General features: G+C 34.1%; 1 protein-coding gene across 1 annotated transcript in view; it reads right to left on the reverse strand.

The window, feature by feature from the left end:
- The window catches only part of LOC113507021 (mucin-2-like), an 87,826-nt gene that overhangs the window by 15,916 nt on the left and 58,638 nt on the right, over window positions 1–13,272 (reverse strand). The window lies entirely within an intron of this gene.

Consider the following 13,272-nt stretch of genomic DNA (forward strand, 5'->3'; position numbering starts at 1 on the left):
ATTGTAATTTAATTATATAAGTTTAATATTTAGTTTTTTTTTGTTTTAAAATGGCACCTACACTTTTGGTTTTAACAATGCTCCTGGTTATTTTCTGTTTCTCAGAACTTCGGACTGGATGAACCGATTTTATTGTTTTTTTTTTTTATTTGAAGAGTTACAGTTGTCACTTGGAACCAAAATAATTGCACCAACTTTGGCATAATTGTTTTTTATTTAAAGCCTTGTATGTGTTATTGTTAATGAAAATATTATATTTGCTTATTAAAACCATCCAAATTTAATTTAACTAAGTAATCCAAATGTGAAATGTTTAAAAGCAAAATTAACTTGTACAAACGTGAACTACAGTTAACATAAAAGTTAAACGGTGTAGCATCTTGCCTCGCTCGCAATTTGTAGAATCATTTGCGAGAAAACAGATAGCTGTCATTAGTTATCTTCACTAACGTTTTCTCTTGACTGAGGAGTGAGGGTAATATTAACTGTCATGAAAATAAAACTTTACTGCGTCGGTGTACATTAAAAGATTTCAATTTTAATACGTCTATATTATATATTATAGCTCGCTTTATTTATTTTTAAAACTAATAAATTTAAGTTTTTAAATCTGTCAATTATTTAAAGAGGTAATTAATTATATGCGTTTTCGTGTTTTCGTGTCAACGACCTTTGTAAATCAAAATGTCGGAATAAAAATATGTAGTTATATCCTTCAATTACAAAAATTGGTTAATTGAGTCGGACTCGTGACTCAAAGGGTTCCCACTACTAGGGTACCCCAAACCCATTTTTTTAATAATATAGATTTGTTTAAATATACACAGAATACTTAACCCATTTAGTCCTGAAACTATTTTTTCTAAAATGTTTGTTTTTTTCTTAGTATATAGGTTGATAGGGGTCTAAATATTAGGAAAACCTAAAAAATTAAAATCCTGAAATAAAAGGGGTCTGGGAAATAGCCGTACCACATATGGTACAGTAGGATTTGGAGTAAGAAAAATACCGTAAAAATGAGAAAAAAGTTGTTTATTGTTCATAGTTATTTAAAAATGTAATCAGAATAAAAAAAACCGCAGCAAATGAAAACTTATTAAAAATACAAGAAAAACATACACTAAATTAGCATTTTGTGTGGTAAGCAAGAAAGCATTCAACATGCAATCCAACATTAATTTGATGCATCTTGCTGGGCTTTGTCGGTGGCAATGTCCACATCTCGTTCTTTTATTATCGGGCTGTTTTATTATATAATGACCCTTGTCATCAAATCGGGAATCCATAGTTAGAGATGATTGTCGGCTAGGTCCAGGCTTGCTTCGAGACTTATTCGATTCAATTATGGATATAGCTATGCGACGTCTAAAATACAATAAATCTTGTTTGCCACCATTGTATCTATAAAGTAGCCAGGCATTTTGCACTGACATGTCAAGACAATGCAAAATAAGGGGCATGTACCACTTTTTTCCCCGGATGCTAGTTCTGACTGACGAAATATTTTGATCAGATAAGTCGACACCACCCATATTTTGGTTATACTTCTGAATCAAGTGAGGCTGAGATACACTAATTTTCTTTTTTAGTTGTTGTGAGTATCTCTCTGCCTTATGACACGGTAATATCCCCGTTGAATTTGAGCAAACTGTAACAATGCTGTTGTCATGCCATTTACAGATTATAATGGAGTCACTAACACGATAATCATACTCTCCTCTTTCCTTCTTCTTCATTTCTTTATTAGCTATCAAAGGACATTTTCCTGTTCGATTTTCTCTTATAGTGCCCGTTACACCCATATTCCTTTTTGTTAACTCTTCAACCAACGGTAACCCGGTAAAAAAATTATCAATATATAAGTGATATCTGGATCCAAGCTCAAGTTTCATTAGTTTATCTGAATATGTCAAAACTACACTAGCCCCAAGGCCTAATTCAGCATATCTGGCGTTCAAAATTGTAGTGGCCCTTGGTAAGGCTCAAACCAAGCTATATAGCCCCCCGCAGTAGCTCCTACCCACAGTTTGAACCCATACCGTATGGGTTTGCCACGAATAAATTGTTTACATCCATGTCGACCAAAATAAGGCACCATAGCTTCGTCAACACTGTGGTTTTCTTTGTGGGGACAGTGGTCTAGAAACTTGGCAGATAATTTGCTCATAAGTGGCCGAACTTTTGCAAATTTATCAGAAGAATCTAACTGATGGTTGTCCATACAATGTAGATTTGAAAATATGTAGGAAAAGCGGTCTCTCGATAAAGCACTAGCAATGAGCTCATTCTTCACGTCAGGCGAGTTCTCCCAATACATTCGTCTTCTATTTACCGAGGAATAGCCACTTACTAACAGAACACCAATCATACACTTCATCTCTTCTATTTTTATATCAGCAGCAAGGTTTTTTCTTCCTATGTACCTGTTCGTCTCAGTGGTCAATAAATCAAAAACATCCTCCGAAAAAAACAAAGAAAACCATTCTAGTGGTGATTTTTCCTGAGGGACGTGGTAATCAGGTCGCCATAATGATAGTGAGCCTTCGTAATCCCGTTTCCTCCAGTTATATTTTTTTAAAACTTTATGAAGGGGCTCATCATTCGTGTCCGGATCCCCAATGTTGTCCAAACTAACTGTAGCGGGTTGACGTAGCTCTGCGTCCGCTCTGAGCAAGCTGGGAGGTAGATTATTGACATTGACCTGATCTTCGTCTCCAGAGTCCTCGTCTGTCAGTTCTGCATTCGCATTATCAGGCGGAAGTATGAATACATCATTTTCACCTTCGGTTGTCTCAACATCCCCCTCTTCCAATAAAGATAAGATGTCATTCAGGGATAATGGTCTGAAAAGCAAAAAAAGTTAATTGAAATGGCATATAGTCCTACCGTACCAAATAGGGTACACCATTATTCATGTCTAAATAACTAAAAAATAAATAAATAATTAGGATATTCAAATGTCACAATGAAACAAGAAGTATTTTAGTTTTATAAAAAGATGGAAATTATTTGTATAAATTATATAATTGTAGTATATTTACCTGTTGGAAGCCATGTCTCCGCAGAAAAAATAAATTTACGAAACTTGTTCAATAAATCTGCACTATTATCAGCATTCAATTGCACTGGCGTATTTTTTCCGATGAGCACTATTCTTCTTTTCGACATAAATACCAAATAATATTAAAAATATTATGCGAGTACCTGCAAAAAAAAAATATAACAAGTGTACCGTATATGGTACGGTAGGTCTAATGGTTAAGATAATAGTTTACCTCAACTCTCTATAAGTGTTAGTTTATTAGATTAGAACGCCAACAAACCTCTTTGTCTACAGCCTAGCCTATTAAATGTATGTGCGTTTAATGTCATAATGCAAAACACTAACGCCTAACCCGATCAGATAAATGTGATAACAGATTAGCGGCCATTATCAGTGCAGACTGAACTTTATACAGCGTGTTGTTATAACGGTCAACAATTACGAATAGAAGTGTTTTGTTTCATAGCTAGTAGATGAGGTTAATAACCTTTTGAGGTATATCGTTAACTCAGTAATGATCATAGAGAGAAATTGTTTTGAGCATGTAAAGCGAATGGCGAATGAAAGATGGTAAAGTGTCTAACCAAACGACTACTTATCTACTAGAAAATGAAAAATCGCTCATTTCATTAATTTGAAAAATATCGTATGTTAAAAGTTTCTAAAAGTTTAGAAAATCGCTGTAACAAGACACTACGAAAGGAAACAAAAAATATAAATTTCTGATAGCTAGATACAGATCTTGGACATACGTGAAGTTAAGTCACACCCTGTATAGAAAGTGAGAGGTGGTACATATGGCCCTATCCGTGTGGCCCTATTTAGACCATGTGAACGCACGTGTGTAACGTATAGCCCTAGACTAGTGACCTGGTCGATATTAATTATAATGTTCTTTGTGAATAATTTTGTGAAGTTTATGAATTTGTTGTGTCTTTTTGATTGGTTAGGCTTCATTTGTTAGTAATACGTCTGTAAGTTTAGGATTAACTTGTGATATAGTCATAAAATATTGTTTACATTAGTTTATATTATTACATAATTTTGAACAACTTTGACAGAACACCATCTAGTCTCACCCTATGCTTGTGTGTGTCTCGTACTACAGCTTGTGTTATGAGTACGAGAGAACGAACCTAATTACATAGATATTTTTAAATACATACTCATTTCAGATAAACTATAGGCAGACAGTACAAATGATCTTTTTCATTATATCTACTACTATACCAACAGCCGAGTAATATTATACCGACTGCACATAAAATTAAAGAAATCAGTAATCAAATGATTCCTTCAGCCTTTTCTTAACTTTTTAATTTTGCGAAAATAATACGCCCTTTAGTTATCAAAATTGAAATTAATTGATTAGTTACGTCTGAACACAAAATTAAATTTATATTTTCTACAAATTTACTACGTTTAGAATATATCAGGAGTATATCAACAATTGTAACCCTATTTCATGTCGACATAATTGACCGCGCAATGGTAGTAAATACCTCACTCACTCACTCACTCACGGACAACTCACACACGGTTATCTGATCCCAAGCTAAGCAGAGCTTGTGTTATGGTAACCAGACAACTGATAAACTTACTTATATATTTCTAAATACATACATATTATAGATAAATTACACCCAGACACCAGAACAAATGATCATGCTCATCACACAACATTGTCCTGGGCGGTAATCGAACCCACGACGTCCGGTATAGCAGTTGGGGTCACTAACTACTAGACCAACAGGTCCGTCAAAAATACTAACACCTGAATTGTATCAAAGTCATGCAAAACATTTCGTGCTACGTGACAGGTGACACATGCTATGTACATACATCATACATAATAGAGGCTAAAACCATAGATAATACTTCGCTAGAAAGACAGGTTATGCTGAAAAGATGTGATTTATTGGTATAAATGAATAAAAGTATTAAATCACAATGAGGTAACTAACTTATTCGAGAATAATCATGAAAAAAAACCTTAATAAAATATCGATTCGGAATGAGCTCAAACTGAATCAATTTCTTCACTTAGCAACAAATATTTATAATTATTGTATATTTCTTGATCACCTAGAATGAATAAATGATCCTGATTTATATCTTGTTTTATTAGCTATAAAAACGTTTAAATATAAACCAATCAAGATTGGAGACATTTAAAGTATGTGACCTTCTAATACGTTCAATGCAAACCACTAATTATTCTTATGACGTTTTTATAGGAAAAAATATGGAAATAATTAGCTTATTCAAAGAGATTTTCTTTGTTCCTGATGCCAAAAAACAAATCAACATACCCTAAAAATTAATACATCATTGCAAGACTTTCGAATAACTACAATACATTTTAGGTCATTTTTCAATTAAAAAATACTGCTCCTAATAAAAATATTTAAAAACAAATCGCACATACCTTGCGTTTTTTTTATAAACTTGGAACAATAATAAAGAAAAGTACGCCATATTACCTTAAAAAAAGATTCGAAGCAACATTATTTAGTGGTTTCTTAGGTTTACGCGAATGTTAGACATTGAAATGAAACTACTTTTACGGATTTTATCACGGTTTAATTTTGGATTTTAGTTCCCGACGTTTCGAAACCTTTGCAGGTATCATGGTCACGGGCAGACTGAGATGGCGTTTGTCTTGACAGAAGATGTTGCTTGTTCTACCTTCATATTTTAATTAATTATTTGTGGTCCGACCTACGCAGTATGAGCTCACTGTGTCTTGATGTCTTGCAGCGCTGCTCTTGGGTTTGGCCTTGAGTTTATTTATTATTTCATCCCGAGTAGGTGATATCTTCCAGCCATCTTCTCTATTGAAATTAGGGTGTTTTTTAATCGCAATAGCCTCGCGAACCATCCTAGGTAGGAATTTGGATTCTTTAGCGAGGATCTGTGGTTGGTCAAATCTAATATAATGGCTGAAACCTTCAGCATGTTCTGCGACTGCAGACTTCGTTGTGCGGCGGTGTTTCACGTCAGCTATGTGTTCTTTAACGCGGGTCCCTATGCTTCGTTTGGTTTGACCGATGTAAGAGAGGCCGCAGTCACAATCTAGTTTGTATACTCCTGCATCTTGTAGAGGTATGTGACACTTGACAGATGGTAAGGACTGGCTAATCTTCTTGGGCGGCTTGAAGTATGTTTTAATTGAAGCTCGCTTCAGGATGTAACCAATCTTGTCAGTGACTCCTCTGACATATGGTAGTACAGCAGGCAAACGATCAACAGTGGCTGGCTTCACTCGGTTTCTGTGACGGGGCCGTGGAACTTGGAGCTTGTTGTCTCGCAGTACTTGCTTGACGTGTTGAAGCTCAGCGGCAAGGTGTCTGTCATCACAGAGTCCGTGTGCTCTCTGAAACAAAGATTTTCCCACGGTGGCTAACTGTTTAGGGTGGTGGTGAGATTCACCGTTTATCCAATAATAAATAAACTCAAGGCCAAACCCAAGAGCAGCGCTGCAAGACATCAACACATAGTGAGCTCATACACACTCACTCACTCATACACGCTCATACACTGCGTAGGTCGGACCACAAATAATTAATTAAAATATGAAGGTAGAACGAGCAACATCTTCTGTCAAGACGAACGCCATCTCAGTCTGCCCGTGACCATGATACCTGCAAAGGTTTCGAAACGTCGGGAACTAAAATCCAAAATTAAACCGCGATAAAATCCGTAAAAGTAGTTTCATTTCAACAACATTATTTATTCAAAAGTGACAGCTGTCTTTGCATTGACGTAAAAACGTAATCGAGTCTTGCTTCGCGTTTCTTTTGTGCTGACAATGGCTCAATATGGTTATTTTCACAAATATTGCTATCGATGGCCTTCAAACCTTCAAACCACCTTCTCAAAGGAACTACTGTTGTGGAAACGAGACGTCGCTCTACAATGTGTAGTACTTTCTCGCTTCCACGACTGCAGTACTAATGATTTAGGAAGTGGTGGCTGGTCTTTGGTCACGAGTCCACGACGAAGTCTTTGGCATTACTCGGCTACACCCAACACGATATATGTATATACTGTATACATAATACTTGAGTTAAGTGACGATTACATTCTGGCAATTGTATTAAATTAAGCCTCAAAGGCAAGGTTCATATTTACATCATATATTTACGATCTGTAGGTACGTCTAGATGAAGGCATTTTGGATAATGTATGTGAATATGTCTTGTACACCATTTGGTAATTTTCTTTGTTTCTTTTTCAATAATTACCATGGCAATCCATATAAATTTTTATATTATATAGACTTATGAGCATGTTAAACAATAAATTTTCTCAGATTTTTATTTTGACAAACCTACATAATTATATAGACATTAAAGATAATTGCATAACAATAATAGCTTTAATATTACAAATGTAAACAGGTCTTTATGAAAACAAGGCCGATTGTTCAAGTTACCTGATCTATTGAGATCTGATTATAACAGAACAATAACTTCAATAAGGGCGGACACAGGTTTGGTCATAATTAGAAATAAATATTAAAATGCAGAAGTTCCGATTCAAAATACGCGAAATATGTATTGGTAGTACTGAACTATTGTACGAATACGCCTTATAGGAACATACTTACTGTTTCCCAAAATATGATTTGGACGATTTTTATCTACTCCCGCAACAAATAATTTAATTCATGCGTTGCGAGATCACACAAATTGAATCGGAACAAACGCGAAACGCAACTCGTTGCGCGTGAGTTTAGCGTGGCAAACTATAATATCTACCATTTGGCAATCATTTAAGTGAAATTAATGCATGTGATTAGTCAGTTTCATCCAAAATATTTCAGCGAAGCAAGAAGCCTAACATCTACAAGTTAAAATTAGCACGTTGAAACAGTAAATTCTAACTTTAAAGAGGCAAAAATCTATGTCAATTACTATTATCATTATATTTTTCCATAATCATCATATAATTTATCGCGTACTAAACAGTATTGTAGACAGTCAGTATCGAATTTAATGTTCGATTAAAAAAATAAAAAATAATCTATACTTCTATACTAATCTATACTTCTATACTTAATATATAAAGCTGAAGAGTTTGTTTGTTTGTTTGTTTGAACGCGCTAATCTCAGGAACTACTGGTCCAAATTGAAAAATTCTTTTTGTGTTGAATAGACCATTCATCGAGGAAGGCTTTAGGCTATAAACCATCACGCTGCGACTAATAGGAGCGAAGATACAATGGAAAATGTTAAAAAAACAGGGCAGGTATAAATCATAACTTATATCTTCTACCCACGGGGGCGAAGTCGCGGGCAACAGCTAGTAATTAATATTAAGCCCTCTGTAGTTGATCTGTTTAACGACAAAACTAATATCCTTTTAATACTGGCCGCAAAATGACAGATTTGGATTTACGATCCGAATTGCAGCATTATGTTTCTGACTCACGATTAGAACCTTAATTGGAAAACTGTAACAAATGACATAATATTAACTGTGCTTATTAGTAACTAACTAAAAGAATATTGTTCCCACGCGAATTTGTACAGTTAATGAAATAGACTGAAATACATAACTAAATCTTTGTTTAACTCATATGTAAAGTAAATTAAATTTGATTGGGTACCACATTTGTATATCAATCCTTATTTTTATTAAATGTTGCATATAAGGACTCCGGTTGCTTGTTTTATCTTACTTTACTCAAATTTATACAAAACTTATCATCAATTTGTGACTTCAAAATCGACTATCATATTATATTGGAGCCCGATGAATAGTTGTTCATTTAAGCGAACAAAAAATGTTGATTTCGTGACAAACTTTTGTCACGAAGTTTGGTATTCAAACTTTTTGATATTGATTAATTTGAGGACCCATATCATGTGTGTGTTCATATTCGATTTTTTTTAAGTGCAAACTACCTAAATTCGATAAACAAAATTGTAGGGTGAATTTTAAAACACTGATTGCAATACATGACAAGGATTATGCGCGAACTATGAATATGTTTGACTTGTAAATATCAAAAACAACCCTGGTCGCGTCCTCACATTTGCAGGAGGTACGGGATCGCTTTCGCTGAGTCTGGACAACTCTGACGAGGATGTTATACTAATTCCACTACTAATCCGATTGTAAATATTAATAGCAACAAAAACCCTTAACAATTAATCCAAGAACAATAGGCATTACAAAGTGAATTAAAAACCTGATTGATATCGTACAATACAACTTCATATAGTCACCTTGTTTGCCTTTCACCCCTCCCCCTCCCTACAATGCGAGCTGCGCACGCGCCGCCTTTTGTTCTAACCTCTGATTAATAGTAAGCAATCATAACACACGGTACTTGAGGCTTATTTATGCGTCTCCACGTTGTATTTAGGAGGCTAAAATTGTAGCCTGCAGCGAGGTTAGGAAAGTGTAGCATATCTAGGCTAAATGGCCTATCTAGATTAGTCTGAGATTACATATACGCCTTGAATAATGCGAGCTACCAATCAATTCGTGTCATAAGCACAATAGAGCAAGACTAATATAACGTAAATAAAATATCTGTAAGTACTTAAAAAGGACCTTATTCCTGTTAATCTAGACCCTATTTTTATACTTATATCTACTTTTAATAAAGTCCGGCACTGGACTATCGCTTATTCACATTTACCTGGTACGCGCTAGGGGTGTGCAATTTTTTTACGAAATATAAATGTTTCAAATTAAGGTGATATTATCAGCAAATATTTAAGACTCTATTCTGTCAGGAAAACCACAGCAAATATCAAGAAAACAAACATTCAATGTAATTTCTGACTAGATATTTGACCTGGTTGTCTTTAATGTGTTTTACGAGCTTTCTACTATAAACGTTCCCACTGCTTTCATTAGATTTTCCCTTTTCATTAATCTTTCGTCGGCGGACGGGTGCAACTGACCAACAACCTATCTGACCTTCACAACTCATTTTACAGGATAACCAATATTCTCTTGGATGTAGGATAAATTGTTCGTCAGAAATATATTGATCGACCGTCCAGTCTATTTGATAATGGTAGTAAGAATTGTCGCACGTTTTAAAGTATTGAGAGGCCTTAGCATGTTTAAAAATATACGCACATAAAGACTAAGATTTAGGATTGAAATTAATATAGGCCCTTAATTTAAGTTTTTATGTTGTTTTTATGCTTAGTTAATGTGGGGTGCAATCGGCGCCTTATACTACTAAGCCATCCATGCTGTCAAATCAAATCGGTTGCCTTACAATAAGCCTGGCTAGGGCTGCGCTTCTACCAGAGCTGTGCTGGTCGAGGCGAGGACATCCCTCGCTACGAATCCTCACACATCTCTCTTTAAAAGGCAGCCTTATAATGTAATCACACGTTTTATTAAATGCTCATTCAGTTATATTTTTGATTTACCTCTTACTCAATGAGACCAAGCGGATAAGCTCATGCGTCATTGCTCTTAGAGATTGGAAGCTTAAAGTTAGTGACCAAGTAACTAGGGCCTGTTTCAGACTCATGTGTCAACTGCAACAAGTTGTGTTAAGTAAGTATTGCGACACCGATACGTATGCCTCAAGATACCGACGATTTATTAAGAGATTTTTATCGAGTGATATATCTTATAAAGTCTATAACACTTAAATTTGATCTAAGTAATATCATTTTCAAAGTTATAATGTCATAGACACATGCCTTAGATTTTCTTCGTATTGAAACATGATTCATCACACTTATTCACATGCGGTTATATGATTGCGGCACTATGATTGTCATTTTAAGTTTACTTATGATTTCTATCCATACAATGATTTTCAAATGGTACACTGTTTCATTAAGTCGTCTATTTTTGTTTCAATCAATTTTATACCTTAAATACAGCTGTTGAAAAATCATAATCTGTAACATGTAAGTCGAGGAGACTGAGCATTGTCACGTGCATCCATCATAAAATACAAAAAGCATTTAACATTTAAAGATCATCACTGTAGCGATCTATTAAGATCTTTATTTGATCTGCTCATGATTTGCACCGCATTTAAAGTGGAACACGTAACATGTTACCGCTTTATATAATAACAGTATTAACCGGCGCAAGCGCAGATACTTACGTTCCGAGAAACAGACTATCCAATTAAATCGATAGCCTTTGTGGTCAGATAACATAAGTATATGCAGTATTATAGGCCAGACTAATAAAATGACTATTTATGTTACAGAACTAGATTTTGATAAGCGCTTATGATATGTATTTTAAAAGTATTTTCCCCAAGATTTTGTTTTGTTTCACCTGTCCCGTTGTCTTTCTATCTGACTGTCGGTCTGAAACCAAATCTGTAAATTGAATTTGATCTACTTCCTGATTTCCGATTGAGCTGAAATTTTGACGGCATATATTTTTATTGCATTTCAATGATATATTATGAAACGAAATATATCTGATTTGTTGCTGGAGCAGGAAGGTGGAAATAACAGCTCCGCTAAAATACACGACCTAGTTTTCTAATTCGATTCGTTTGAATAGTCTTTTCGAGTACTTAGATTTCAAAGCATCTGAAAGTTTGTTTTATCTTGTCCATAACTGTTTTTTATAGTGCCTAATATGTTAGAGTAAGAATAATTAAAAATAAAATATATAATAGAAAAATGTCCCGAGTCACGATGTTAGTTACCGTACTCCTCCGAAACGGTGCGACCGATTCTTGTAAAATTTTGTACACATATTGGGTAAGCCTGAGAATAGAACAACATCTATTTTTCATACCCCTAAGTGATAAGGGTTGCTCACACTAAAAAAAAAATAATTTTTGGACGAAATTATTTATTTTAATTTTTTTATAATGTGGCATTAAAAATACATACAACTAGAAAAAAAACATTCGGCAAAACAACTTTTGCAGGGTCAGCTAGTAATATTATAATATTTTGCATATACAATTTCGTTAAAATCTTTCACGTCGAAAAGTGTAGCAACTGACATTGTGATACGAGAGTTTTACATAAAATAACACTTGCTAAAATTATAACGTAATTAGAAATTACGTTCGGTTATTTGGGATAACCTCATTGCTAACTTATAGTTGCAAGACACATCGGGAAATAAATGCGACTTCACAAATAATGATGATCTATTATACATTTATGAGGTCAACGTTACACGCAATCTAAACGCGATTGCTTTACTTATAAAAAGCTTTATACAGACATTGCAAAACGTCTTTACTTGATTAAGCAATAAAATGATCTCACGAAGTATTCTAAAGTAATTTATATTATGAGTTAGTAAATAAATAAACAATTACACGTGTTATATTGATGTTCAATGACATTACAGATTTAGTTCACTAATTTACATTCTAATTCGTGACTTATTTGTATTAGTACAGAGTACATTATTGAGTAATCAATCTGAATCTGTCAGTGCTAGATTTAATGTGATAAAAGGGAGGTAATGTAACAATGAATAGTAGCTTGTTTGGAACTAGTATTGCAATTAAATATTTTGTAAAGTTATTCGTGTAGGTAGGTACTGCATCTTAGCATTAGCATTTACTTAATATTATAGTTTAGGTATATTTTTTATCTCGAAATTAAGTCAAGATTCCATTTTTTTTTAGATTTTTTTTTATAAGGCATAAGAAAAAAAACATATTTGAGGATTGGATTAACTTACCTAAGTGACATCCAATCGTTATTTTATGAAGGTTGATCTGAAATATAATTGATTAACAGAGTAGTATTCCCATTCGCTACTGTGTGGCATCGCGAATTTTTTCAGAGAATAAAAAAAAAAGTTTTTTAGTCTATGGCAACTCACAACTAAACGTCACTGATTTAGAGCTAACCATGATTTTGTGGGTCCCATTATGCCAGGGTTCAGCTATTGATGCTGGGGTTGGGGTGGGTGATTATATTTCAGATCAACCTTCATAAAATAACGATTGGATGTCACTTAGGTAAGTTAATCCAATCCTCAATTTTATTTCATGTTGATCTGAAATATAATTGATTAACAGAGTAGTTGTTCAGAGATTGAGGCATAATGGGTACATCTTATAAGCCTGGATATGATGAATAACGGTTAAGGCTTTATAATTATTAAGATATCTATTTATAGTGGCATATTATCCTAATATTAGTATCTATATTTGTTTTTATCCATATATTCTGTCATACACATTGATTATTGATCAACTATTAATTTTCATTTTTTATAAAATTAGTCTGTAGTAATTAACA

This window comes from Trichoplusia ni, chromosome 2 (assembly GCF_003590095.1).
Source record: "Trichoplusia ni isolate ovarian cell line Hi5 chromosome 2, tn1, whole genome shotgun sequence".
Taxonomy (NCBI): domain Eukaryota; kingdom Metazoa; phylum Arthropoda; class Insecta; order Lepidoptera; family Noctuidae; genus Trichoplusia; species Trichoplusia ni.